At 46.4% G+C, this 26,794-nt stretch overlaps 1 pseudogene; it reads left to right on the top strand.

Annotated features, from left to right (window-relative positions):
• Nucleotides 1–26,464, top strand: part of LOC142775020 (cell adhesion molecule Dscam1-like) — a 429,006-nt pseudogene extending 402,542 nt beyond the window's left edge.
• The last annotated feature ends 330 nt before the right edge of the window (nt 26,465–26,794 follow it).

Genomic DNA, 26,794 nt, shown 5'->3' on the forward strand with positions numbered 1-26,794 from the left:
GCTATTCAACGCTTGCGTTGAAGAGAGTAGTTAAGTTTGTTCGACAGCAATAAGCAATATTTCAGTGCTCATGTCTTTTGCACAGCTTCACGTGGCTGCGTTGCCCTTCATATCGACACGCGCTTCCGTAAGCTGTCGATACAAACCACCCGAATTCCACTCGAGTCTTCAACATGCAAGACAGACGACGCTGCAGCAGACGCTTGAGCTCACACGTGATCCAAGCTTTCCTGTCAATTACAGCATGCTAAGCATTTTTTTTTTCGTAATATTACATCGCAATAAACCAGGAGTTCGAAAAAATAGCGATGAGATAGATAATTTTTACAGAGAAAGTATATCGCCTCATTGTAAATGACCATGAAGGAAAAAGACAAGTGTTTAGGTAACAACAAAGGACTGGCAATCGGAGGTCGCCTTTAGCTTGGCATGTTGGTTCGCAGAACCACACTTTCTTCCTCAGAGTTAATCAGACTTGGCATAAAGACCCTCTTGCACTTCATTTGTGGTTCACTTTTCCTCTTCGTACCTGAATTAAATATCACCGGCAGCCGAATGAACTCATGCTTGACCAAGTGTAACATTACAAGCTCCGGTTTAGCTGAGGGGGCAAAAGATATGGCGGTGGAAATCCGAGTGCACTTAACAAGACCAACCAGGCGTATCTTTTCGGGCAGTGAGCTATCGCAGACTTCGGAAAGTAGCAAGCTTCGGTCATTGCAATACAGTTAATGTCCTTTTTCGATGAAATCGCCTCCGAGGGTATACCCCGTTTCGCAAGTCCATGTCGGCTGTTTTTATTTCTTTGTTTTTCCTTGAAAAGTTCGCCAGCCAGCCCCCATAGTGCTGCCATGCGCTGTTGTGCTATTAAAGATGTTCTTAGGATCGTGCGATAGTTTCTAACATGTCGCAACTCTCGGGTGCTCTTACATCGTCTCCGGGTGGTGAGCCTCCCTGGGTATCGTTAACTGTCTGTAGCAATCTATTCTCACCTTGGGCTACTTTATAGTTTTTTTTTCTCGAAGTGGAAGTCGCCGTGCTCAATCTTGCCTCATATTAAAAGGAATTTTTCAATAATTCACCTATCCCAAGCCGCACAGTTAGCCGCTTCGTGTCACTGCTCAACGCAGTATCCTCTAGCAACTTTTTCGTGTCGACACGTTTCAGTGACAGCGTCTGACATGATGAAAGAGACGGCCCCACTGCGGGCTGCCAGTTCTAACCGCTCATCGCCGCACCTCCTTCGAGACTATTTTACTTTGTAAAGGAATCTGCCGGTCACTGGCGCAAGACGCACATCGCTAGAAAATAAAACCAACCAACTTGATCGATGTAGTTTAACGCAACCGGTCACCGTGTGGCTTTCACGAACATGCCCCCTGGGTCGGCGAAATAATGGGACAGCATCCACAGCGCATGTTTTCTTGCGTTTGTATTTCTGCAGCCATCTTCTTCTCGCCATCAGTACTTCATCGCTTCTCTTGTGAAACGCGCCCCGAAAAAGCGGCACAATAAAATGATCCTCCTTCGCGAGCCCTGACATATCGTCCTTCAACCCTAACCCGGCTGGATATCTGCTCATTGTGCGCTATAATCAGATGCTCGGCCCAATTTTTTTTCTCCTTCACTGCAGCCATTGCTATACTTCCAAACCGTGTAACTCGGACGGACTATTTTGCCGTGTCTTGTTGTGTCATTGCACAATGAAGGGTCATCGTCATTTATTTACCGCAAAGCCTTTGTAGTAGCTCGTTTGTCTTTCAGAGCACCTGAATAGCTTTTTTTTTTTGGTTGCGCAATCACTAATTTTGCAACACTACCCCCCTCCCCATTTTGCAGCAATAACACATCTGCGCTTAGAAGGTGCACTGATTTTTTTTCTCTCTTCTTCGCCAGTGTAAGTAATGTATCACAGAACGGCTCTAATGTAGCATTCAGTTAGAAGGTACAGTCTGGAGTTATTACGAGTACTTTACAAATGTTAAGTGTGCACGCTGAAATGTAGTCGTTCGCACGAATGAACGGGTCCTTCGTAAATACTGATATCTTCTCTTAGTTCAAGAGAACTAATTTCTTTCCTACTTCTATTGATCTATTCAAGATATATAAACAATTCATTTAGGTAACAAGGCGCTTTTCAACTGCGCGACATGTATGTGTTCATGTTAGAAAGCACGTGACATGCGATATGAATGGCTTTGTGCTAGTTATGAACTCGCTGATTTGTTTGTGGTGGGTCAATGAGCACACAGCTTTCGCAGATCAGCGTGTTTCGGAGTAGCCTGTTAATGCTTATTGGCTGGGCCTACGCCTCCTTAACTTTTTTTCAATGCCAGTGAAAACGAGTGTTTCTCAACTGGAGCCGTCTGTGCGCCTTACTTCAGGGAGTGGTCGGGATGTGACGCTATACATGATGGGTATAGAGCAGCTTCCGTCACACACGTGTGCATCCGAGTGCTTTTCCCCGTAGATGCGATGGACGTGTTTCTCACTCCACTATCATACGTCCGTCTGTCAAATTCGTTCCCTCGTGCTGCCTTTTTGTGGCTCGAAGCAATGACGTCACCGCATTTCAGAGCAGCGCATGCAGAAGCGTTGCAGTGACACTTCCCCATTGGTTGCCCGCATAGCGCCAGAAACGGCGAGACGCCATCTTAAAACACTGTATCTTTTACATAGCCAGCGTGACCGCCAATATTGTGAACACGAGGAATGCAAGACGCCACCCCTAGAATCTGTATGCAACTAAGTAATGGAATACTTCATATGTTTTTCGTCGTGAGGCACTGCATGAAAGACTCTCTAGGCTCTTTCCCCAATGACCGCAAAGCATACGCGAAGGCTACGCAATCATCGAGCGCAGGAATGGGCTAAGAGAGGTGGTGGTTGAATGGCTGGATCGGGTGCATCTGTCTGGCATTGATAAAATAGAGGAGGCGTTGGCTGGATCGATGCTTAAATATAAATCATAGAGTTACTGGATAATTTATTATTTGGGCGCTGAACACGCCGTGTGACATCGTTCGTGGTATATTCGTAAGATTTCCGCCGAAAAATTTGACACGAAACGTAATGCAGTACCTATAGTCCTTTAGATAATTCCTCGACTAACACAACGGCCTAAAGCTCGCTATGTAGACCACCCTGCGGTCACATGGCTTTATGTGTACGTATAATACGCTTTGCGTACAATCTTGTATGTTCATCAGAGCTGCCCCGCATACATTCTTCGATATCTCATTAGGCGTGCTTTGTACCAGCATGCCTCTGGGCCTCATGCGCTTGTCGCTGATATTGCGGCTATACAAAAGCTAAACACGAAGATGCTCTGCACGGAGCTGCTGCGGAACAAACGCGACGAAAACACTGTCATGTTTACGCCAGAAAGAAGCCTAATAATGATTGTACATTTGTGATTGCGTTTCTTTTGGGTCCTGTTAGAACTGTGCAGCGCTAGCAGTCATGCTTGTGGTACAGTGGTTACGATACTCGGCTGCTGACCCGGAAGTCAAGGGTTTGATCCCGGTCGCGGTAGTCGCATTTCAAAGAAGGAGAAATACTGTAGAGGCCCCGTGTACTGTGCGATCTCAGGCACGTTGAAGAATACTAGATGGTAGAAATTTCCAGAGCTGTCAGCTACGGCGGGCTTCAGAACTATGTCGGCTTCGACGCGTAAAACCCAAACTATTATTTTACCATTACAATGCTTCTTCGTGTCTGTGATGAAGAAGCAACGCAACCATTCATTACATATAGTAAAGTTATATAGAATATAATGTACAATAATAGCATGCAAGGGGCGCTCAAATTTATGGAAGACCATGTGCTGCGTGCTTTCGTAGCTTGACCATTTATCTCTCAAACTATGCACGCATGACAGCGAAAACGAAAAAAAATGATAACTGGAGTTTAACGTCCCAAAACCACCATATGTTTAAGAGAGACGCCGTAGTGGAGGGCTCCGGGAATCTCGATCACCTGAGGTTCTTTTAACGTTCACCCAAATCTGAGCACACGGGCCTACAGCATTTTTGCATCCATCGAAAATGCAACCGCCACAGCCGGGATTTGATTTCGCCGCCTGCGGGTCAGCAGCCGAGTACCTTAGCCACTATCCGTGGCGGGGCAGCGAATATGAAAAAGAAGGCATGTATGTGACTGGCTAATTAATACATATCGAGGAAAGCTGGAATGGAACGTAAAACTTTTATGGTACTGGTTTTTGTTCCATGCGCTGTTTTTCCCCTGTAATAAGCGCAGCCTTGATTGATTATCGGCAACTGCAAGTAGACAGGTGCGCCAAAACATCATTCTCCACGGATCCTTGCGCCAGATAGTGAACGGGAAATATGTGAGCTACTTGTGCAAAACTTTACCGTAATTTGCACTGTACAGAGCAAAACAACAAGTAATGTATATTGTTGATTCCCTGACTTCGTTAGGTAGCGTTTAACAAAAAAAAAGGAGCCCTTCATCTATATTTTTTTTTTCGTTCGGTGACAGTTAAGCTTGCCGCCAGAATCATGATTTCTGCTCTTCTGTTTCTTTTTAATCGCAAAGACATCGTGCAGTTATTGTTTTTTTATTTATCAGCACAGTCAAGGGCGGACATGCTCTGTGCTTAAAAAAATGAAACTGCATGCGGAGGTTACGAAAATGGATGCGATAAGTGTGTTCATGCGACTCGCCCCGGTGATAACATTGAAGTGGCCAATCGTCGGCCAAGCCACACTGATAGATATGGTTTCTTGGTTTGACTATTCAGTGAATCACCGCTCTTGATGCAGCAGGAACGAGCGTACTTGGCGCCCTCATAAACCCGTTAGTAATTCTACAACTCGCCACGATGAGCGTCTTTCACGTTCTCCCTTTCTCTTTGTTTTATTCTTGCGCAACTGACAAATCTAGCATATACTATGTCGTCAGTACCAATACAGAAATACTGCATAGCAGCCATCCTCCGCGATTTTCATCCTTACACCTACAGGCCACTCTTCGCAGAGCGCATAAAGGTAGTCGTACTAGCAGTCGGAAACTTTATTTTTCGTTTTGCTTGTGAAGTCCCAGGGGGTGAAGCCGTCAATCCAGGGCGCGGTGTAAGAATATTCTTACACCATGGTCCTGGCCTTTATTTGCTGCTGCTGCGATCTGACTGGCCCTATCAAGAATAAGAAAGTAAGCATGACATTTTCATTTTACACGCTGATAATAAGCAGATAAAACTGTGGCCTTCTCTTGGCATCGGGTGGTCGCAAATAATTTCTTGTGTATTAGCTTTCAATTTTAAATGAGAAGAAATAAAAAGAACAGGCAAAGGAGAAAACAAACAAGAGAAGGTGACGCGAGACAAGAACTCCTGGTGCCACCTAGTTTTATTTACGCGAACTGTTTGCCGCAAAGCACCTCTTTCAATTGCAGTGGAAGCCGCGTCGTAGAAAAGGAAGAAAATAGAGTCAGGTGCGGTGATGGCATTCTTGTTTCTCATCGAGGTTTACTTTCTTTTTTCTAGAAAAACATTAAGTGTGAATTCAATCCCCAGGTGAACCCGTGATCTCACATTTCTGATACTGTTGACGCCATTGAATGGGATAGCGCTAGCGCTACGTATCCCATATCGCAATAATTCGGCGTCAGCGTTGGCGTACTCTTACTAATATTATTTTAAATGCGAAGCATTTCTTAGCGAACTTCGCTGACTTGCCGCATCTATCTATCTATCTATCTATCTATCTATCTATCTATCTATCTATCTATCTATCTATCTATCTATCTATCTATCTATCTATCTATCTATCTATCTATCTATCTATCTATCTATCTATCTATCTATCTGTCTGTCTGTCTGTCTGTCTGTCTGTCTGTCTGTCTGTCTGTCTGTCTGTCTGTCTGTCTGTCTGTCTGTCTCTGTCTCTGTCTGTCTGTCTGTCTGTCTGTCTGTCTGTCTGTCTGTCTGTCTGTCTGTCTGTTCGTCCGTCTATCCATTCGTCCATCCATTCGTCCATCCGTCCGTCCATCCGTCCGTCCATCCGCCTACGACATTTAGCTCTCCTGGCCGCTTAGAAATTGGTATCTATACCAAAATTGGTATTACATAATAAGACTGTGAAATGAGCATAAGTGACTAGTCATAACATGAAAATCATGATATGTATGTCATGATATGCAATTCATGGTCTTGCTACTCCTGCGGTAGTTTCGTTCACATGGCATATTGCAAAACTGGTATGGTATGACATAACTTCATGGCGAACAAAAGTGACAGGCCCTCACCTGGAAATCATGACATGCGTGTCATGTAAGAACATGCGTACATGCCAGGCTTATCATGCGTTCGTGGTCATTTTGCTTGCTTCACATAAACCAAATTTTATATTACGAGACGCGAATGGACGACGAAGAAATATGACATAGTCCAAACATAATAATCATCACATGCGTGTCATGTAAAACATGTCTGCATGCTACGCTCATAGCGCACTCGCGGCCGTTTTGCTAGCTTCGCATATGCTAAATTTGGTATAACGTGACGTGAATAGACGGCGAAGGTAAATGACGCGTCCTACCATAATAACAATGATATGCGTCTCTTGTTAAACTTGAATACATGCTACGCTCATAGCACGCTCCTGGTCGTTCTGTTAGCTTCAAATATACGAATGTGGTATCAGGTGACATGAATAGACGACGAAGGTAAATGACACGTCCAAACATGATAATCATGGTATGCATGTCATGCAAGAACATGGCAACATACCATGCTGATGGTGCGCTTGCGGCAGTTTCGCTAGCCTGACATATACCAAAATTGTATTTATGTGCCGTGGATAGACGACGAACGTGAATGACACGTCGAAACATTATAATCATGACATGCGTGTCATCTAGAACATGGTTACATGCTACGCTCATAGCGTGCTCGCGGCCGTTTTGCTAGCTCCACATCACCAAATTGGGTATTACGTGACGTGAATGGACGACGAACGCAAATGCCAGGCAGAAACATAATAATCTTGACATGGAAGTCATGTATGGCAAAATTTACGTCCACCTCATAACATTGTGCTGTTTTTAAACTGACAGAACACCTTTCCTCATTCGTGCTTCGCATATCATCGATTCCCACTGTAGGTGGGATCTGCCACTTTTGTTTTGTTTTGTTTTGTGTGTGAGCGAAAAATTAAGGTGGATGCAAATAAACCGGACAAATCTTTGGTTGGAGTGCAATTTGAGGCCAGTGCTTTTGTGTGGAGGTCAAGTTCCACCACAGAGTCACGTGAAGGATTGAAACTACGCTATAGAGAAAGAACAACAACATGCAGGGGTCATGTAGCACGAGGTGTACCGTCAACACGTGTAACGTTACGTGGCAGATGTGTTTAATTGTACCGAGTGTCACACCATGTGAAGTGCGCAATACGGGGGAGGAAGGCCCTCAGACATAAATAATCAACACCAACAGCATCAACAATGTACTATGCAGCTGCACGTATGGTCTTTTGGGCGTATAGCAAGTACTTCGCGGAAATGTAGCCTAATGAATTATACAACAGCGGACACTTTTCAACTGCTGAGCAGTAGGCTTTCATTCTTCAAGCGGCCAATGTTACAGGCGTTTCTTTTCAACAAGAAGCGCCGCCTGGAATGGGAAGACGATGCAAACGGTGCTCGATGACACTCTCGTATCCCGAAATTTTTGAGTGAGCAGCGACCATCTGGCGCTTTTCTTTAGCCGGAGGGGCCACTTACGTGCTGTAGCATCCCATTTCTTGCGAATCATGCTCTCAACTCGTATTTTGCATCCATCGTTTAATCTCACAATTTTCGTATTCAGGCATAGATATTTTGGCACGGTGAAGCTAAATTTAGAGCATTCTGGTCACTGTCAGGCAGGCTTCATAATCAGTACAGTTTTAGTTGAGGCAAGGCCTTGGACCGAGAAAGGGAGGAGCCATTTTCCAAACACACAAAATATAACTTCATGACACTCGAAAAAATAAAAAACAAAGGAACAAGCAATCGCAAAACAGAGTGAACTGAGGCGTTAAAACTACCGCGACCGGTGAACATTACCTATAAAGTCCCAAGGACCGTTCAAAAAAGCGTCAATATCACCGGTTGTGGCGATGCTTGTGGTGGCTTGGCAGCGTAGCCGTTGCAGACGCGTCGAGTCGGTGGCACGAGCACTCGTGGGGCGGACGAGGAGGCAGGACGGCTGAGACGTCGTTGACGGGTGCGGCATCGCACGCAGGCGGACAGCAGGTCCCAGGTCGGGAAGGGCGAAGCAGGCGGCAGCAGGAACCGTGAGCGACTGGTTCCGGAGACCCTTTGACGTTGTCAGGCCTTTCGTACCCGCCCCCCGAAGGTCGAAACTACGGACCCTGGCACCAGCGTCGAGTTGCGCTCTGGCGCTCTGGCTCTCTGGCTTCTTCGGGTCTCCCTCGGCAGCCGGGACGGTGCAGTTTCCTGACGTTCGGCTGCTAGGATCAGCTGCTTCGTTGAAAGGAACGCCTTGTCCCTAGAATCGCTCATTTCCGAGGACCTCTAGAGAAAGACGCTGTCGGACCCTTTGTGCTCGAGCCCAAAACTTGATGGCTTAAACGCTGACACCAGCGTCTCTTCCTCCAAGCGGTCCAAGTCAGACTTCGGGCATTCTAGCTCGTCGTCGTTCTCTTCCTCTCTCCCGCTGCCATGTAATCTGCTAATTGGACATGGTCCTGGTTTTACAGTTAAAGCTGTTATGAAATCACAACTCGGATCACGCGCAGTTGTCCGCCGCCGCTGCTGCCGGTGTCTGTAACCACATCGAGCGAATTTAGAAAAAAACTAGCACCAATGACACAAAGGGGCTCGAACCTGAGTGCCAGCTCAGTATTCTACCACTGAGAAACGCCAGTGCTTCTAACTTATTGTCAAAATCGCCTTAGGTAGGCTTGACCTAGCACCAATGACACAGTAGGGCTTGAGCCTGGCTCCGCTGGGTGTCAGCCCAGTATTCTACCACTCAGCTACACCGGTTCTTGTGACTTGTTGTCAAACTTGCCGATTAACGCGATTGCCTTCCCGACATCAAGGCTGCCTAAGCAGCCTTGATGTCGGGAAAGCAATCGCGTTAATACGACTTATAAAGCGTTTTACAACAGCGAAAGAACAACCAGTCATCGCACAATACGATTAGCGTAACGATCAAGTGTGCCGTCCAATGCTCCAACTCATTACAAAAGCTTGTTCTTGTTTCCCTATTAACTGTGGTGCATACCCGCTTTCGCCATAATTCCTCATCGTCGTCAGCCACTGCATGAACGATTGGCACAAAATTCCTAGCAAGTGTTTAGCGGATACCACGCTTCTCAGAAGAATGACGAAAAATAACATAGCGAATGCCGGCCTACTACCCAAATAAATTTATTTATAATGACTTAGTGGGTATCAAGCAAGTGTGCTTGCAGTAATTACCCAATGAGTGTTTCTAAAAGGCTCTGAAAAGCCGCTCTTCTAGCTTTCGCTGTGACTGTGCTGCGCCTTGCGCGCAGGCCTGGTGTTTTTCTCCTCCACCACTGACATGCCGCCTTTCAATTGGTCATGGCCCTTTTTGCAGTCTCTGTTCTTGTTAACTTTCTCTTGTGGTTCATCTTTCACAGTAATCTGTTGACACGTGCGATCGCGCGGCAACTTCTTCATTTTTTTTTTGTCGCGTGTGTCCGTTGCACGATGCCGCTGTACAGTTCACGCCCCCGCGTTTGTCACACTGGCGACATCACAACGAAACCCCGCGAAAACACCACTGTAGCACTCTAACGCCACACTCACTCATCACAGTCATTTAAGCTCGACCACAGGGATGACATACCAGCGCAACGTATTCAGCTGAGCACTATGAGTTCCGTTGACCAACGAATTTGCGAGCGGCTTGGACCAGATACGACCTCACTACAGTCTCTGGAATCACGTCTGCGGATAGCTAAATAATAGGGTAATTATTATGGTCCCCACATGTCAAAAAAATAAAAACCATGGATGAAGAACAGCGTCGTGGGTGACTCGCAAATCCTTTTGACCACGTGTTGTTATTTAACGTTCATCTAAATTCAAGTACGTGGTTGTTCTTGCTTTTCGTTCACATCTAAATGAAGCCGCGTGATCGGTAATCAAACCAACGCCCCTGGAGCGAGCAGCGAGGCACCTTTTCTTCTAAGCTATATGTGCCACAGCGGGATGCAGATTGCCTGTTTGAGGCAATGTGGTCCATATCTTGAGAAGCCCGCCGATGAAGAAAGCGCGAAGTACTTCGTTTCTTTCGCCGAGATACCGCACCCTATAGCATTCAATGTCATGCCTGGTCATGCCTGTGTGCTGTGAGTAATATGAGACAGTTTCAGTTTAGCGCGTGCAACGCACGGCGCGTTCGGTACGTAACGACTGAGGTGCCGCGCACAGGGTTAGTTTACCGGAGGTACCGCACGAAACACCAGACACGTGGTGTGCCCTTCGGCGTAAACAGCCTTGAACTTCAGGGCTGCTCTGCGACATCTATAGGAGGAGAAGTGAACTGCAGTAGCCGATGGACGCGGCCGTTTTCGCAGCATAGAGTTTGCTAAAGTTAACTAGAGGGCACTCGGGCACTGCGATCGTTCAGCGACCATGGGAATGATGGGTAGTACACACATTTGCCTAGTCTTCGTACTTGTGGGCGGTGAATCGTACCTGCGGCTTTGCTTATTACTGGTTACGGTTTTGTTTCGAAAGAAAGAACAAACCCTTTTGAACTTAGGTACTTGATTCGAAATAGTAAGCTTAAAAGAATAAGGTTGTGAAGCGCAAACGGTGAACATTTGCTAATTTATGTTTTCGTGAAAAAACAGCTCCAAGCCACACGAACACACACGGAGCCAGAAGCAGGCCAGAAGTACGAAAATTAGACAAATGTGTGTACTACCCACCATTCCCATGCTCGCTGAAGCGCCGTGTGTTGCAACTCCCGTAGACACTAGCGCCAGAGTTCCCTCTAGTAAGTATTGTGGGAAACTGTTTCGCAGCAGTCATGCCGTCGACGCGAGCAGCCGTCGGGATCTCGCGAGACAGCCGCCAGTAAGGTGCGCAACGGCCATAGTGGGCGCGACGTAAGCGCCGAAATCTGGCATGCGCGTCTCTTGCACGCGCAAGCGCATGAACCTCTCGTAGCGTCAGCGCATGCGCACTCTTGCTCTCTGTCGCTTAAGGCAGTTTCGCGCGCTAAACTAAAACTCTCTCTAGACAGTAGGGAGCTTTATATTACCGTTTTCAAGCGCTGCGGGCGTTGCGGGCGTTGCGGGCGTTGCGGGCGTAGCGAGCGCCATATGAGTTTTAGAATATCGTTTTCCCTGCTGCAAACCGCAACGCACGATTGCAGCGACATCGTAGCATCGAATGCAGCGTTGCGAGCCACATGCGGGCCGCGATCACCGCACGCTATTTTCGATTTTATGCGTGCGGGCCACGAACGCCGACTCGCGTTATGACGCATGCGCAGTGGCAGCGACGGCCCCGTAAGGGCTCGCGGAGCGCTATTCTAAATCTCCCTAATAAAAGCCATGGATGCGTTGAATTCTTTCGTCGTCTCAGCAACGATTGGATTCACGGCGCCGTTGCGTGTGCCGTCAGTTACGTCGATGCACCCGTGTAGGATTCTTGACACCATAGCAAGCGGCGCGTTTCCCAAATAACGCGACGCGGCGACGGCTCTGAAAACTTGGCGGATTTCGCGCGCCTAAAAGTGATCCGCGGTTTTTGAGCGGTGCGTGTCGGACCTCTAGCTGGCGGCGTGCATGGGTGCACGGCAGTCCCGCGATGCGTCGACAGCGCCGGGCTTCCACTTTGGCTCGGCGACTCTTATTAAAACGTCACTCGAGACGCCTACGCCAAGACTCTGGGTGGCGGCCCGCGCTCCGGCTCCTTTAATTAATTCGCGCCGCCTGAAAAATCCATTTCACCGCCAAAGGCGAAAGCGTACAGTCGAGCCCAGAGCCGCGTATATGAGCCGTGTGTTACACGCCGCTACAACCAGTCGCCACCCGCCTGTGACTTGCGATTGGCGGTTGCTCCGCAAGAAAATGAGAAGCGAAACCAGTACTTCATAACTTAGGCTATCCAGGAAGGACACATATATACACAAAGTTTAGGCGTAATATAATACTTTGACTAACCAGCAAAATTCTTTCTCGAACAAGATAACAGAAAAAAGAGAGAAATGCCTCGAGCCCAAAGCCGCTTGCTTTGGCCAAACGTAAAAAATTAAAGAAAAAATTGAACCGCTCCACGGCTGCGCAACACTTAGCAACCTAAACTTTGTTTCAGGGGCGAAACGTGGACTCTGCCTTGATTGCTTCTTCGTCATGGCTTACTCTGCCAGGAATAGCCTCGTATCATCAACGGCAAAATTAATTTGCGAGGAATTCCGCATCTCGTATCGCGCTCTACTTACCCGTACGTGTTCCGTATTCTTTGTTTTAGAGGGAGCGGAGTTGATTTGTTTGACTTTAGTAATGGCCGAGCTCTCTTGAAATCAGTGCGTCGACATAGCTTGCAGCAGCCATTTTTGTCTGTTTGTTCGTCGTTTTGTTCGGGGTAGAAGGATATCAAATCTGGTGGTCTAGATTGTCATGAGTGTGTTGTCAAAGGAAACAGACGGGGAAACTAACGGTGATACATGATATTTCTTTTGTCCCACTCTCTTTGGGACTGAGTGCTAGCCGTCTACAATACACAGGGCTGTAATTGCGCCGCTTTTTCTCTCTCCCGTCAGGTACGTGCTCAAGGAGGAGAATGACGAACGTGGCCGCCTTTCCACCCTCAAGATCCGCACGGCCGAGCGCAGTGACTCGGCAACCTTCAGCTGCACGGCGTCCAACCCCTTCGGCAAGGACACCGGCAGCAGCCGCGTAATTGTGCAGGGTGAGCGGCCGAACGCGTAACACCGAAAATTAAACGGCCTTTCGCGTTGCACGGTGAAAGCTTGAAGTGTGGGTCTTCTCGCTGTAATCGGTCGTGGTTGTGCCATTGAGAGTGCCTTCTTAGCTATGCGACCGCTTGGAATAATTTGCAAATATGAGCAAGTTTGATGAAAAACATAACTTCGTGAAAGGAATTCTGTCTTCGGTAAATAACAAACAAAGAAACGTAGCCTTTCCGGCATGCCTCCTCTAGCGACACTCGGCCGACATATCTGAAGAGATGCATCAGGACGATCGATGCCCCGGCTAAGAAGAAAACTAAGGTTGTATCATCAACCGCGAAAAGTTTGCGGGATGTTGGATCGACAACAAATATTAATTTTTTGCTATATCAGTGCTTAATGCTTACAATCAAGCTTGCGACTGCATAGGTCGGAATGCCAAGTGCAGTATGGAAGATTTATTTCGAAAATACATTCTCGGACAAAGCACGAATGCAGCTTTACCAAACATTTCACATTTTGCAAACGTTTGCTGTTGGTAGTACGTCGGACTTGTTTATGCCATACTAGCAACATTCAGGCGTAGCCCGCACGACGCTGGATAAATAGTGACTCAGACTGCACGCACACCGACGCGGGCGCGCCTCGTGTATATGTGTGCTAGGTGCAGTTCTTCTCTTTCATTCTTTTTGATACTGTTTCCACCTTCCTTTTTTATGGTTGAGGCAGGAGGAGGGCAAGGGACGAGATAGGATGGAAGGGTGCACTGTGTCAAGTTTGCTGTGCTCTACAGTGTTCCCTATATTGAAACCTCTGCACCTACTAGTTTTCTCTCCCAAAGACTACAATGCTAGCGTCCATGATAACGATACCATGTCCTTCGTGACTGGGAAGTAGCTGGCGTATTGTCAAGGAAAGGAAAGGTACGCAAAACGGATGATAATTGAACGAGTTAATCATAATTCTGTGAAGATGTTAGGCGCTCGCCTCAGCGGAGGCAAAAAACGCGAGTGTTCACAGCTTTAGAGTGGGAAAGGGACTAAGGTTTACTTACCAGTGAAAACGAGCCGGCACAGTGCGCGAGAAAGAGAGTGAAAATAAATTGAAAGAAAGTCAGTGAGGTCAACCATAATTGTAGCATCCGGTTTGCTACCCTGCACCAAGGGGAGAGGAAAGAAAAAAAGAAGGAAAGTTGAGATAGTTGTAGACGCACGAAAGAAAAATACACGAGTGGGGGTGCTGTAGCCTATTTAATAGGCTATTACCGCGCAAAAAGTTCAATAAGGCCTTCACTGATTTTTTGGGCAAAAACGGATCGTGTCGGCATTTGAGCCCTGACTGTTTTGACAAGGGTTTGTCGTCAAGGTGGGCTAACGCAGCAGCTGGCGGCAGTCTGTGCGCGCTGTAGCGAGAGCAGCGACGAAGAACGTGTTCTATCGTTTCATCGTCCTCAGTGATCGTAGGCAGCACTGTCTTCCATGCCGACTCGGAAGGCCAAGAATCAGGTGGAAGCGACACCCAGCCGAAGTCGGCAAATTATCGTTGTCTCGAGTCGCGATATTCCGTACGGAGGCTGAAGTCGACGAGACGGGCGTGTCGGATTTCCGCTTGGCTGAGACCAACATAAAATGGACTCAGATCGCGCAAGGCATGATATGTGTGGTACTGTTGGTAGATGCGTTTGTCTTTTAACATCAAGCTATAGGCTGATGATGATGGGTTCCTTGATTGATATGTGGGGTTTAACGTCCCAAAACCACCATATGATTATGACCCATCAGGAACCATCAGGAACCATCAGTTTGTAGGAACCCATCATATGATGATGGGTTCCTACAAAGACAACATAAGCTCTTGTAAACAAGTGTGAGTGAGGTCTCGTACTATATATGGTATAAGCCTTGTTTTGTACGCGTGGCAACACTTTTTAATTAGTGATTCAACAGGACAGTCATACAATTATGGTAACTTTTTTGATAATTCCTTCGGTCTTTTCTATGTCTTTCGCACTGACAAGACTATCACTCACGTAAAAAACTCGCTATCCCTCTGATCTGTCACTACATTCTCGTGTCCGCTATATCCAAGCCTTGTTTTGAGCGGCAGTGTCTAATTAGCGCTATCCGTCTCTATAATCAGGAGCTTTCGCATACGAGTTCAAAGCATTTTCTCGTTGTTGCTCTACAGCAGCGCAAGCAGGAGGTTTCTCCACTAAGCATAGATCCATGACTATAGTGGTTGCATAAAGTGGTATCTAAAGCACGTAATTGCACGTTGTGGCGGTTTCCATCACATTCTTCTGATTACACGCATCTTCACGTCTCATGACGAACATTTTACCCGCAGAGGTACCGGACGCACCCGAACATCTTCGAGTGGCAGAGGTGACCAGCAACGTGGTCAGCCTTGTGTGGACGGCACCCTATGCCGGCAACAGTCCCATCACGAGCTACTCCATCATTTACCAACCGACGTGTACGTGACATGCACCTGATTTCTTCTGCATCCCGTAACTTGAGCCCTCAATTTCTTGTGAGTGAGTGAGTGGGTGAGTGGATGAGTGAGTGGGTGAGTTTTTATTATAAAGATCAGTATCTATCTAAATTTCCTTTCCTAACGCCACAAGATTAAAGTTCCAGATGTGAAAGCACTTTCTGTAATTAATAAATTAATAGTGACGTACATTTTGTCAGTTTTAGGTATGAGCAGCTCATGCTTATAAGACACTTCGAGGTGGTAGCGCTGGCTTTTACTCGGCAGAGACAACACACCAGAAGGATGTGTGGCAGCTTGGGCTCGTTGGTATGACTTGTGTCCTTCGTGTCCTTCTTGTCTCTGTGTCGTCATTCTGTTCTCGCGTTATAACTATCGTCACACCAGAAGGTTTCGCTTCGTAATCAACGATGTATCTCGCGATATATTCAACGAGTAGTGTCGGGGCGCCCTGGTGTGCCATTTCGTTCGTTCATGGTAGCACTTAGAAGACCCGGTGTGCCCTGGGGCATGTTGTTGAAGATGGCATAAGTTGTTCTAGGCGTAGTCTCAAAGACCCGATTTCTTGTGCCACATGAACTGCGCAGTGGGAGGCGGCCGACACGACCACGACTCCGTGCGGCGCATCTCAGTGCCGGGGGGACTGACCACGGCGTCGGTGACGAACCTGCAGCCGGTGACCGAATATCAGCTCAAGATCATTGCCAACAACGACCTCGGCTCCTCTGCGCCAAGCAAGCCCATATCAGTTACGACGAACATGGAAGGTCAGTGAATTATTTTTCAGCTAATCCGCTATGTTGCCCTATAGAATGGACAGCAGGGTTAGTTAAAATTCATCGCCCGTACGTGTGTTTTTACCTTCTGGCTCTATTTTTATGTGCTGTTAGCTGCATATAGGAATACACCGTTACTGTTTTGCTGCCAAACATTTTTATACAAAGCGATGCCTGTTAGTTTGCAACATATTCTATACCATAACCCGGATGCTGTAATTAAGCGTGGTGGACTGTTAACACTTACTTTTGGAGTACGTCATTCAGTACACGCCCATGATTTAGGCTAGTGTATCGGGCGTCAGTTATCAGTATTATGTACTGCGCTGCCAAGCTCGATGACGCGGGTTCAGCTGCCGTTCACGGCCACGGCATTTTACTGAGGGCTAAATACAAGAACCCCCGTGTACTTCATTCAGGTGCACGTTAAAAAACTCAGGAGGTCATAATTAATCCAGAGTACTCTACTATGACATGCCTCATAATCATATTGTCATTCTGGCAAGCTCCACTCCAGGAACTATTATTATTAGGCTGTTCTATGGAAATTACGTATCATTCCTAAAACAGCTACTATAAACTTAAACGTGTTCGTTCGAGAAATTTTTCTGGAGGCTGTATTCAGCAATGCACATGTCTTTATACGAACCCACTTCAGGTCTTTGTACCTACCCACTTCGCAGTACAAACTTTTTTACTTGCGTAGTCACGTATTGCTTTTGTTTTCAGCGCCTCAGGAAGCACCGTCCCAAGTCAGCGCGGCTGCGTTAGACTCGAGCTCCATCAAGCTTTCCTGGAGGGTAAGTATGTGCTATACCAGAAAATCTGCAGGCATATAGACAAGCGTAGACTATTGGGCATCATGTATAATGCGCCATGTAGAATCGCTGGGCGACAAAGGAGGGGGTGAGAAGCAACAGTGAACAGCAGAGACGCTCAGGATCGACAGACATACACACTGCCTTTCTTTCTGCTCTGATTTGTTTCTTTTCATTGCTCCACCGTGACGAGCTACGCTGCCTTTGAATGGTTGTCGCGCAGTAGCATGATCACAAAAGCTGCGAGCGCGTACTTCGAGTTTCCGAAAAATGTAAACATTACAGGCACCCATTTCCTAATAAGTCGGTATTAGCTCCGACTTTTTAGGGGCGAAGCTCCTAAAAGGCGTGGGTCTGTCCATCCCTTATATGTATGTACGCTACCGCCTATAGTTTCACCTTTGCCAACTGCCCACTTCTTCGTCCTTGCAAATATCCCACTATGCCCCATCACTGATCCACCACTTCACCGACCATAAAGCCGTTATAATGAAGGGGGAACGAAAGCGCCGTATAGCTACTATTACGAATAATAATATTTCTTGTATATACAGTGTTTGTCACGTCTGTGATGATGTAGTGGGTGATATTCGCGGATGGTTCCCGGTTTAGCGATGAAACCCTCCAGCGCTTCACCCCACTCATCATCATTCACTCCTTGGATGCGCCGTGATTTTTTTCCTTTTTGTATGCTAGCTGTTACCCTTTTCTGGTGTTAATCAGATTACCGAGTGGCATTGGATGAGGCATAATGTGAATGTAATGTGACATCGTTGTCGGGTTCCTGCGTCAGCGCCTTCATCATTTCAAACGGCGTCGCCTTTAATGTCACAGAACTTGCTGAGAGTGCGACGTGATTTGAGCGCCATTTTGAAAAGGACTTGAGAAAAGGACAACGCGGTGTCTGTCAGGTGGCAGGTTGTGTCAATTAGTATAGGGTGAGATTCTTTGGTGTCAGTTTCATGTATTGCCTACATTCGGTCATGACTGGAAGCATCTAAGTGCTGAGAAAAGATGACACATTTAAAAATGGCTCTAGCCATACGCCACAATGCGAACATTAACATTTCGATTGAGATGCTGCAGCCTACGACTGCCAATAATAAATGAAGACAACTCACTGTTCCTTCGTACATGAAACAAGCCATAAATGTCTTCTCTACGTATAAAGATGTTTTTTGTGAATGTATTTCTTCTGTATTCGTAAAAGTATCTTGTTTAGTTGAATATTTCCTTCGCAACGGGTGTATCTACGTCTTAGATACCACATATATTTGTTTAAGGTGCGTCTGTCGTTTAGCTGTTTCTTCATGTTATTACTAGACATTCCACCTCAAAACTAATGATCACTGTCGTATAATGGGATATTTACTTAGGGGCAATCATTTAGCGCAAACTGGAAGAGAAGCAATTAGGGATGAAAGAGTAATCGTGAAAACACCAAATATTCTGAAAAAATCCAAATTTATTAAACAAAATCTTTATTTTGCGTTTTTACTAATCCTAGAAACCTCACCATGATCACAAGAATATGCAAATAAGTGGCTACTACGTTGGCTACAAGCCTCAAGGGACCAATGAGCCTTTCATTTACAAGACGGTCGAGGTGGACAACAAAGGCGTCAAGGAAGAGTTCGTCATTGGTGGTCTCCAGAAGAACACTAAGTATGTCATCGTCGTCCAAGCATTCAACGGCCAGGGAGCCGGTCCTGCCGCTGATGAAATTGTTGTCAAGACCTACGAATATGGTAAGTAACCCGGTCTGTCTGCCAATGTGCGAAAGTGCGCACTCCCTTGTGATGTGCAAACGCTATGTGTTTACTTTGGCTGTTGTTTTAACTACATATCGTCCGACATATGTCGAACCGGAATAATCTGCATCGGCGTTTCACTGTATGTATTCAGTGCAGTCGTCAAACATAAAAATAATGACGAAATAGAAGTACGTTGGTGGTACCTAAACGAAATAACTGTGAAAAAATAGGCAAGCCTAATGATTTTATATACAATGGGGTGTTATTTCAAAGATTTTAAGACGCTATAATACAATAAGAAACACTACCAAAATAACCTTTACCCAGTGCCCGAGTATTCTTTATGCGAATAAGCATTCGAGAAGCAATCATCCATGGCATGTTTGTGATGTAGTTCTTAAAAGAGTTACGCTCTTAACATATGAAATGAGGAGTAGGTAATGGTTGTGGTTGAGAAAACTGGTTAGGCCCGTTTACCACTTTGGTTAGTTTATGTTACATGGCTCCTACAGCAACAGTCACCACAAAACTTGTATTTGGAAGGTTCGCATTCCTTGCGAATTTTCTCCCACCATTTTCGTTTTTTAATTAATATAAAACTATCTGAAATATAGAACAATGGCTGCAACTATCCGTGCAGATCCTCCCCGGTCTCCTCCACTTCGCGTGATAGCGACCACGTCTACTTCGGTGCACGTGCGATGGGAGCCAGCGGGCAAGGACAGCGTGGTGACTGGCTACATTCTACATTACAAGCACGCAGCATCGGAGTGGAAAGAGGAACAGCTACACAGCTACCAGACGAATAAAATTCTCGACGGCCTCCTATGTGGAACAACCTACCAGCTCTTCCTCACTGCTTTCAACGACATTGGCCGCGGAGAGCCAAGCCCTGTAGTGGAAGTCACCACCGAAGGCAAAGGTACTGCAACCGGTCTTGCCAGACATCCCGGAAAAACTGGGACGTGCTCCTTCTTACGACTTCCTGAAAGTTATCTCTCGATATCATGTTGTCAGTTGTGTCAATCCAAGTTGAAACTTTTCAACTTCTGCAGCTATCGCCAAAATAAACGAAGGCTCTTTAATACAGTTTGTTTCGAGACGTCCAGGTAGCCTCATGTTGCCCCTATAATGCATACTGCCCGACAGCAATACGGTGCAGCCGCGAAGTATCAGTCGGGACCATACGGCCTTCGATCTACAATGACGAAGGCTGTACGTCTTTTGGACTTGGAAGCGACGCTCTTCAATGCGTTTAACAATAACTGCCCATTCAACGTTCTGTCATTTGCGGTAGTTTTAAAGCCACTCAAGATGTTATATACTATAATATATCATCACTGTTTGCCGTAATGTTTTCTTTTTTAAACTTGTGTCTAATGAAGCCATCTTTGTGGCCATGTTCTTTCACTCCCCGAGCATGCCGATCGTGTAACGATACAGCCCTTTTGTCTCACAGCGCCAGTGGCTCCGCCCGGTGACTCGTTCGTGTCGGCCAACATGTCGTCTGCAAGCGTGCAGCTTAAGGCGTGGGCCGATGGTGGCTGCCCGATACGCCACTTCGTGGTGCAGTACAAGCCACAGAGCACGCGTGATTGGATCGTCGTCTCGAACCACATCGTGCCTGAGCAGCAGACACTGCAGCTGAGTGACCTGAGCCCAGGCACATGGCATGACCTGCTCGCCGTCGCTCTCAACGACGCCGGCAGGACTGAAGCCGACTACCAGTTTGCCACCCTGACGCTACAAGGCGCCACGGTGCCACCGCCGTCGGCGGGGGGCTCTTCGTCCGGCAGTCGACTGGACGACGCGGCACTGCTGGTGCCCGTGCTCTGCGCCGCCGTCGTGCTCGTCGTCATCGCGGCCGTCGCCTCATTCGTGGTCGTCTGGAAGCGCCGCGGGGACCCCTTACCCGACGCCGCCTCCGATAACTGTGAGTGCTGCCGTTAGGCTTGGGCAAGAGGAGGATTCGGTGTAGCTAGACGTAAAAAATCCTCGAAAGAGATCTGTTTTACTTGGGAAAGGGGGGGGGGGGCAAACCTAGATGCTGAACTGACACCAGTCACTGTTCAATATGGTACAAACTGCACTAAAGTACAGAAGTGGGCGAGTTGGAAACAAGGCTTACTTGGAAAACCAGCGTCGTGTACAACCACGAAACTTAGTGTTCGCGCAGTTTTTTCAAGCGCGTTTAAGAAAGTCCCAACGTTAATTAGAGACCACTGGGGTCTTGTCCTAAGGCGTTAACTACATGGCCCGAAACAAAAGACAAAAATTACTCCGCTTTCTTGGCCAATTCAGTCAGCACCAGAGGAAAGGATTGAAACTTTCTTTAATAGTCGGTATTGTCTTAAACAGTGGCTCATGCCAGCCAGTTCACCATATGCAAAACTACATGGCACGCGAGCAAGAGCCAAATGGTTCAGAAACGTACCATCTGTATACTCTACGTTTTTCCCTCGCCTTCGATGCTGTTCTCCTACTCATGTTATTGAAGGCGGTTATATCCGTTAGCTGGATTGGCACTGTGTTACCACTTGAATGACGCCAACCACTCCACAAGTCCGGTTACCTGGTTCGAGAGAGGCAGTCCGGTTTGCCTCGGGTGGTTAAAAGGCACCACTGCAATGCGTAATACAAGGTGATCTACGATTTCCGTTATAGCAAACTATGATGTGCAATCGTGGAAGCGTATTCAGCTTTTTTCTATAGGAAAGGCGGAATAGGCAAACACAAATAATTTTCTCACTTAAGGTCGTGGGTTCGACCCCGGCCACGGTCGTCGCATTTCGACGGAGGCGAAATAGTAAAAGCCCGTGTACTGAGCGATGCCAGTGCATGTTAAAGAACACCAGATGGTCGGAATTTCCGGAGCCCACCACAATGGCATCTGTCATAATTGTAACATGGTTTTCGGACTTCAAACCCCAAGTAGTTTTATTACTATTATTTTGTCACTAACAAGTCTTGTCTTGCTTCGGTATGCGCGGCTCCGACTGACCACGCAGTTACCAATCAAAACATATCGGTGTCTTTTGTAACATCGTTTCCATTATTTCAAGAACAAGAAAGTGTGTATACAGCCAAAAAATAACAGGCACAGCAAACTGTGTTTGCCAAGGCGATGTTAAAGGCAAATATAAAATAATTTGGACATGCCTAGAGTATACAATGAAAAGAATTCTACTTAAAACTTTGTAATGCTGTGCAAATGAGTTGGCACAATGAAAATGTGGGCAAAAATATTCTAATAATAGAGATTCGAGAAACGATATAACACCAAGTACTTAGTTTTACTCATCAGTGTCCCACAAGCTATTTCGTACTATTTTACGCGGCACTGAGTTTTATATTGTCTCCCCTTGACATTTAGATTCAGCATACATCACGCTCAATTATATTTACATCACACTCAATTAAAGGTGCCACCTGTATCATGTTTATACAGGGTGTTTCATGTAGCTGAAACCAAATACTTTAAACACATCAACTTTAACTGAATGAAAATGGCGTATGGTTTGACATCATCCAACGCTTGTTAGAGTATGATGGAACGTTCTCAACTTCATTACTATTGCGATAGCAATTAGGTAGACAGTCTCGGCTGTATTTCACCGCCGGCATCGGCGTTATGCACGGTATATATATATATATATATATATATATATATATATATATATATATATATATATATATATATATATAGGCAGGCATGGTGGTTGGGTGGCCGTAGCGTTGCATATAGTCCAGTAGATCCTCCGTGAGCGGTCACAACGTGATTTATTTTGACGTTTCGGCCTAGAGTCGGCCGAAACGTCGAAATAAACCACGTTGTAACCGCTCACGGAGGATCTACTGCTGGACTATATATATATATATATATATATATATATATATATATATATATATGAGAACGCAAGAAAGAAAACAATCCAGAAAAAAATGCCCCGTATCTGCAAGTTTCACTGCAAATGTCGTACACAGACAATACTCTTGCGTGTGGAGGGAGTGAACAAAACGTTTATTTGATGTTCTGCGCGAGAAAATCTGTTAATTGTATTCTCGAAGCGATGCGTCATAGAGTCTCAATCCATGCAGCGAAGGTAGAAGGTACTAGAAGTAGCGAAGGTGAACGAGCGCTATCTGGCAGTCATCTTCGAAAACCAAGGAAGGCATGCGAGCCCACGGAAAAAGATGCGCGCCTGTTTCGGAGGCGATAAGGTGTAGAGCGCAAAGCGATTGTCAGGTGCCACCACCGTGTAGTCTTAGCAAAGCGTTGGAAATCCTTGCCTTTTCGAGCATCGCATTGCACTGTCAGTGCAGCGTGAAAAACGCCATAGTCCTTAGAATTACTTATGTGTGCCTTCTCTAGTATAAAGACACACATACAAACTATTGACGTGTTGTTATGGCGCCTCAGATGCGTGCAGTAATTGCTTTTTAATTGACAATCACACTGGTATGAATGCTGAGACTTGAGCAATATTGGTGGGCGCTGCGGATGGTGTTGGCCGTTCGGGGTATTGACAGACAGTCAGATAGAGATACAGACAGACCAAAATTTTTGCGTCGAAGTACCCGAAGAAAGCTCCTTATATCTTATACTTATATATACTTATATCACTTACCGCTGTTCGGCGAACATATCGTGTTTTCAACATTATCAGAAAGATGGCGCAATGAGCCCGCGACGACTCTCATCACTCACGCGAAGTTTGGCCCGCATATATGCTCGATCGCGCGCCCTTACCTTGCAGTGGGGAGGATCGTACGTCTTGGGTAGCCTTTGGGTTTCGCCGGAACTATTCTGTTGTAGATACCGGGCGCACAAAGGTCACTGCAATTGTTTCACAGCCTCCGTTTGTGAAAAGGGCACTCTTTCAGGCTCATGGAAGTAACTTAGACGCTTATTCGCGTTCATCTGTACCTGTGCACGTTTCGTGCGTCATTTGTGCGTGAGAAACGCGGGGCACGTTTCGATCTACATGCCATTCTGCGTGTGACCTTCCAATCTGTTGCTATCACGTTCATTGCTGTGCCTATGCGGCAAAGCTGTGACTTTTTTAATTAGTTAATGAAATAAGATCAATTATGAGAAATTTTTATGTTTCACTTAAGGACTCAGTGCGTTTCGTTACGCTCTATTCAACGCAATCTAAAACGACAGATGTTTTTTTCGGGCAACGGGCTTATTGTGTGCAGATTTTTTTTTCTCGCATTAAAAAAAAGCTCGTGAAATATGACCGGCCGACTGCGTTCGTGCACCACGTTACTGCAGCGCCCTCAAACAGGCTCCGAGTGACACAGGTGACGCGTGGAGTGCGTTCCGAAATAAGTCACCGTGGTTCGCGGCAGCGGCTTCCAAATGGGTCAGCGTCCTTCACGGCTCCACGTAGCAAGGCAACGCCATCGTTCCTGAAAAGCGGCAGAGTAATGGTCCCCTCTCCCTTTGTTTCGCACCAAGCACTTTTCATGAGTGCCGTAGTAGGGTAGCGAATAAGCTTAGAAACGTGATTTTATTTGATATTTTGTGGGTTCTTTTTTTAAGTCAGAAAAAAATTCACAGTGCAGTATGTACGAAAACATACAATATAGAACCAGTCGTTTTAAAATGCCATCTACGATGTCGCAAGGCGCATTTGAACCTAAATTGAGCTTTTACGAATCTCGCGTACTTGACATTAATTAATCAACCAAGTAAGCGAAAAGTAAAACATACCGTAGCAAGCGCCACGTGACCACAATTAGTTTATTCAGTTACTGTTAATCAAAAGTGCACAACATTTGGTTCTAGTTACGTAAAACACTCTGTGTTTATACATATTCACTCTCATTGTTTGCTATACGGAGCCACCTGGGCATTTCACTTTAATATATTCGTTTTTTTAGTCCGCTATAAATTTTATTACTTTTACAAATCACAAGGTGATCTCAGTTATGAGTCGCCATAATGGGAACAGCGGTGGCATCGTGTGATGTTTCTGTAACAATACGTCTGGGACGTTTCTGCGTGGACGGCAAAATTTCTATTTGATGAAAAAAAAGCATTAGAATATTGCACATTAAGTAACGTGTTGCAAACCTTAACTTATTACACTAGCAAAGAATTATAATATGAAAAGTTATCGCAGTTTTATGCTGTCTATATGCACTTTGTGCATAAAAAGACGCTGCTAGCGTTCATTCTGATGTATGACGCGTGATCTGCTATTGCTAAAATGGTGGTACGTTTACGGACAAGGTAAGAGTGCGCTGCAGTTTTGCACCATCGAGTGAAGGCTTCTTTAGGCAGTTCGCAGCCCGTTAGCTAGTCAGCAGCTGGAACAGCGCAACCCATCAATTGCAAGAGCGATGCGCATAAACCACTGACGGCGCTGCGTATAAACATGTCATGATTAGCAGCTAAACCAATCCTACCAAGTTGTTTCGGAGCAAATCTTATAGGCGTTTATGAGGAAAGAAATTTTGGCTTAATAACAAATGCTTCAATAAATATACAGAGGTGTTCGCAGTCAAAAACTTTTATAGCAGGCATTTTGGTACATTGGCATTTGCTGTGTAGTTATATCAACCTATATATAAATGCCAGATGGCGATCATGTACAACGTGCCTAGATGCGCTTGTTCGCCTCCGCTACGCGCTCGAGGCACTCTAATGCAGCGCCTTCCGAATACCATTCACCAATTTTCTTCCGCAGAACATCAAATAAACGTTTTGTTCACTCACTCCTGACGCAAGACTATCGTCTTTCGACGACATTTGCCGTGTAACATGCCGATACGGGGCCAATGTTTGATGGTGGCGAAAATGTTTGAGGCGTGTGTACTCGATTTATGTGCTCGGTAAAGAGCCCTAAGTAATCGAAGTTTATCTCTCTTTCCACTCTGGCGTCCCTATTAATCATATAATGGTTTTGGGACAAAAAAAAAATGTTTACACTCGCCATGTAAGGCCTAAAAACAGTTATGCTGGTCAGGGGCTTAGCGTAGTCCTCTTGGCTGATGCTTTTCTTGGTGTAGACAGAGAGAGTCGAACAATAAAAAGTCTACCACAATCCTTGCAAGAATGTCCACACTGGAGTGCGTCCACAAGCGCGGGCTTTAGTCGCTCGTACTGTGCTCGCGTCACGCTGGGCAAACTCGGTGCGGAGACTGCGCGGACTTTCTCCGTCGGTGTGCGTGGATTGGTGGTAACTGCTTGTCGGCGCATGCGCGGCTAGGCGAGGTTTAATCCAGGTGGTGCGCAGCTGTGACTTGGTTGATGCTGGACAACGACGTGGAGGGTTTTTTTTTTTTTTGCAGACTTAGGAGCTTCTATCTCGAGCTTTAAGGGCTTCGCTCTTAAACTACCGCAAATTATTATTATCAGTGCTTTCCGCGTATGCCTACAATGCGGGAAAAAAAAAGAAAGTGCCGTTCTGCGCAGACGCTCGGGGCTCCCCCGGACGGCCGGACGACATGTGTCTGAGCACGTACGGCAAGACGACGAAGGGTGACGGCATGCACGAATCGCAGCGGGAGTCACTCTACTACCCGTCGCCGTACGCTACGAGTCACATGGCGTACTACGCGGGTGGTCGCTCTGCCCAAGAAGAGGGCACGCTATGAAGAGCCTCCCGTGGGGCCAAGGAGCACACTTACGACGTGCCGCCCCGGCTCAAGGTAAGACGACGCCGGCCTCGTTCTACAGGTTGACAATGAAGCGCCGCTCAAGCGCTTCTCGAGTCACTTCTAGAGCCTCCCAGGAAACGCGCTGGCAGCATCTCGTCAATGGGAACGCGGGGCGGCCTGCAAGCAGAGAGAGGGGGGTTGGGGGTTGCATTCGCTAGAAAGTGAAGGCGCCTGATGTTGCCACATCAGCAGGATTAGGTGACGTCAGCTAATTTTCTTTCGTATATCAGGAGAGGCATGACCGGGGAAAAGTCTATTGCGCAAACTCTTTATAAGCAAAAAAAAAAAAAATCTCCCAGCAAGACCGCAATCGGCACGCGTATTTTCGCAGCTTTGCGCAACCCGCCCATTATT

This window comes from Rhipicephalus microplus, chromosome X, assembly GCF_043290135.1.
Source record: "Rhipicephalus microplus isolate Deutch F79 chromosome X, USDA_Rmic, whole genome shotgun sequence".
In the NCBI taxonomy this organism is placed as follows: Eukaryota; Metazoa; Arthropoda; class Arachnida; order Ixodida; family Ixodidae; genus Rhipicephalus; species Rhipicephalus microplus.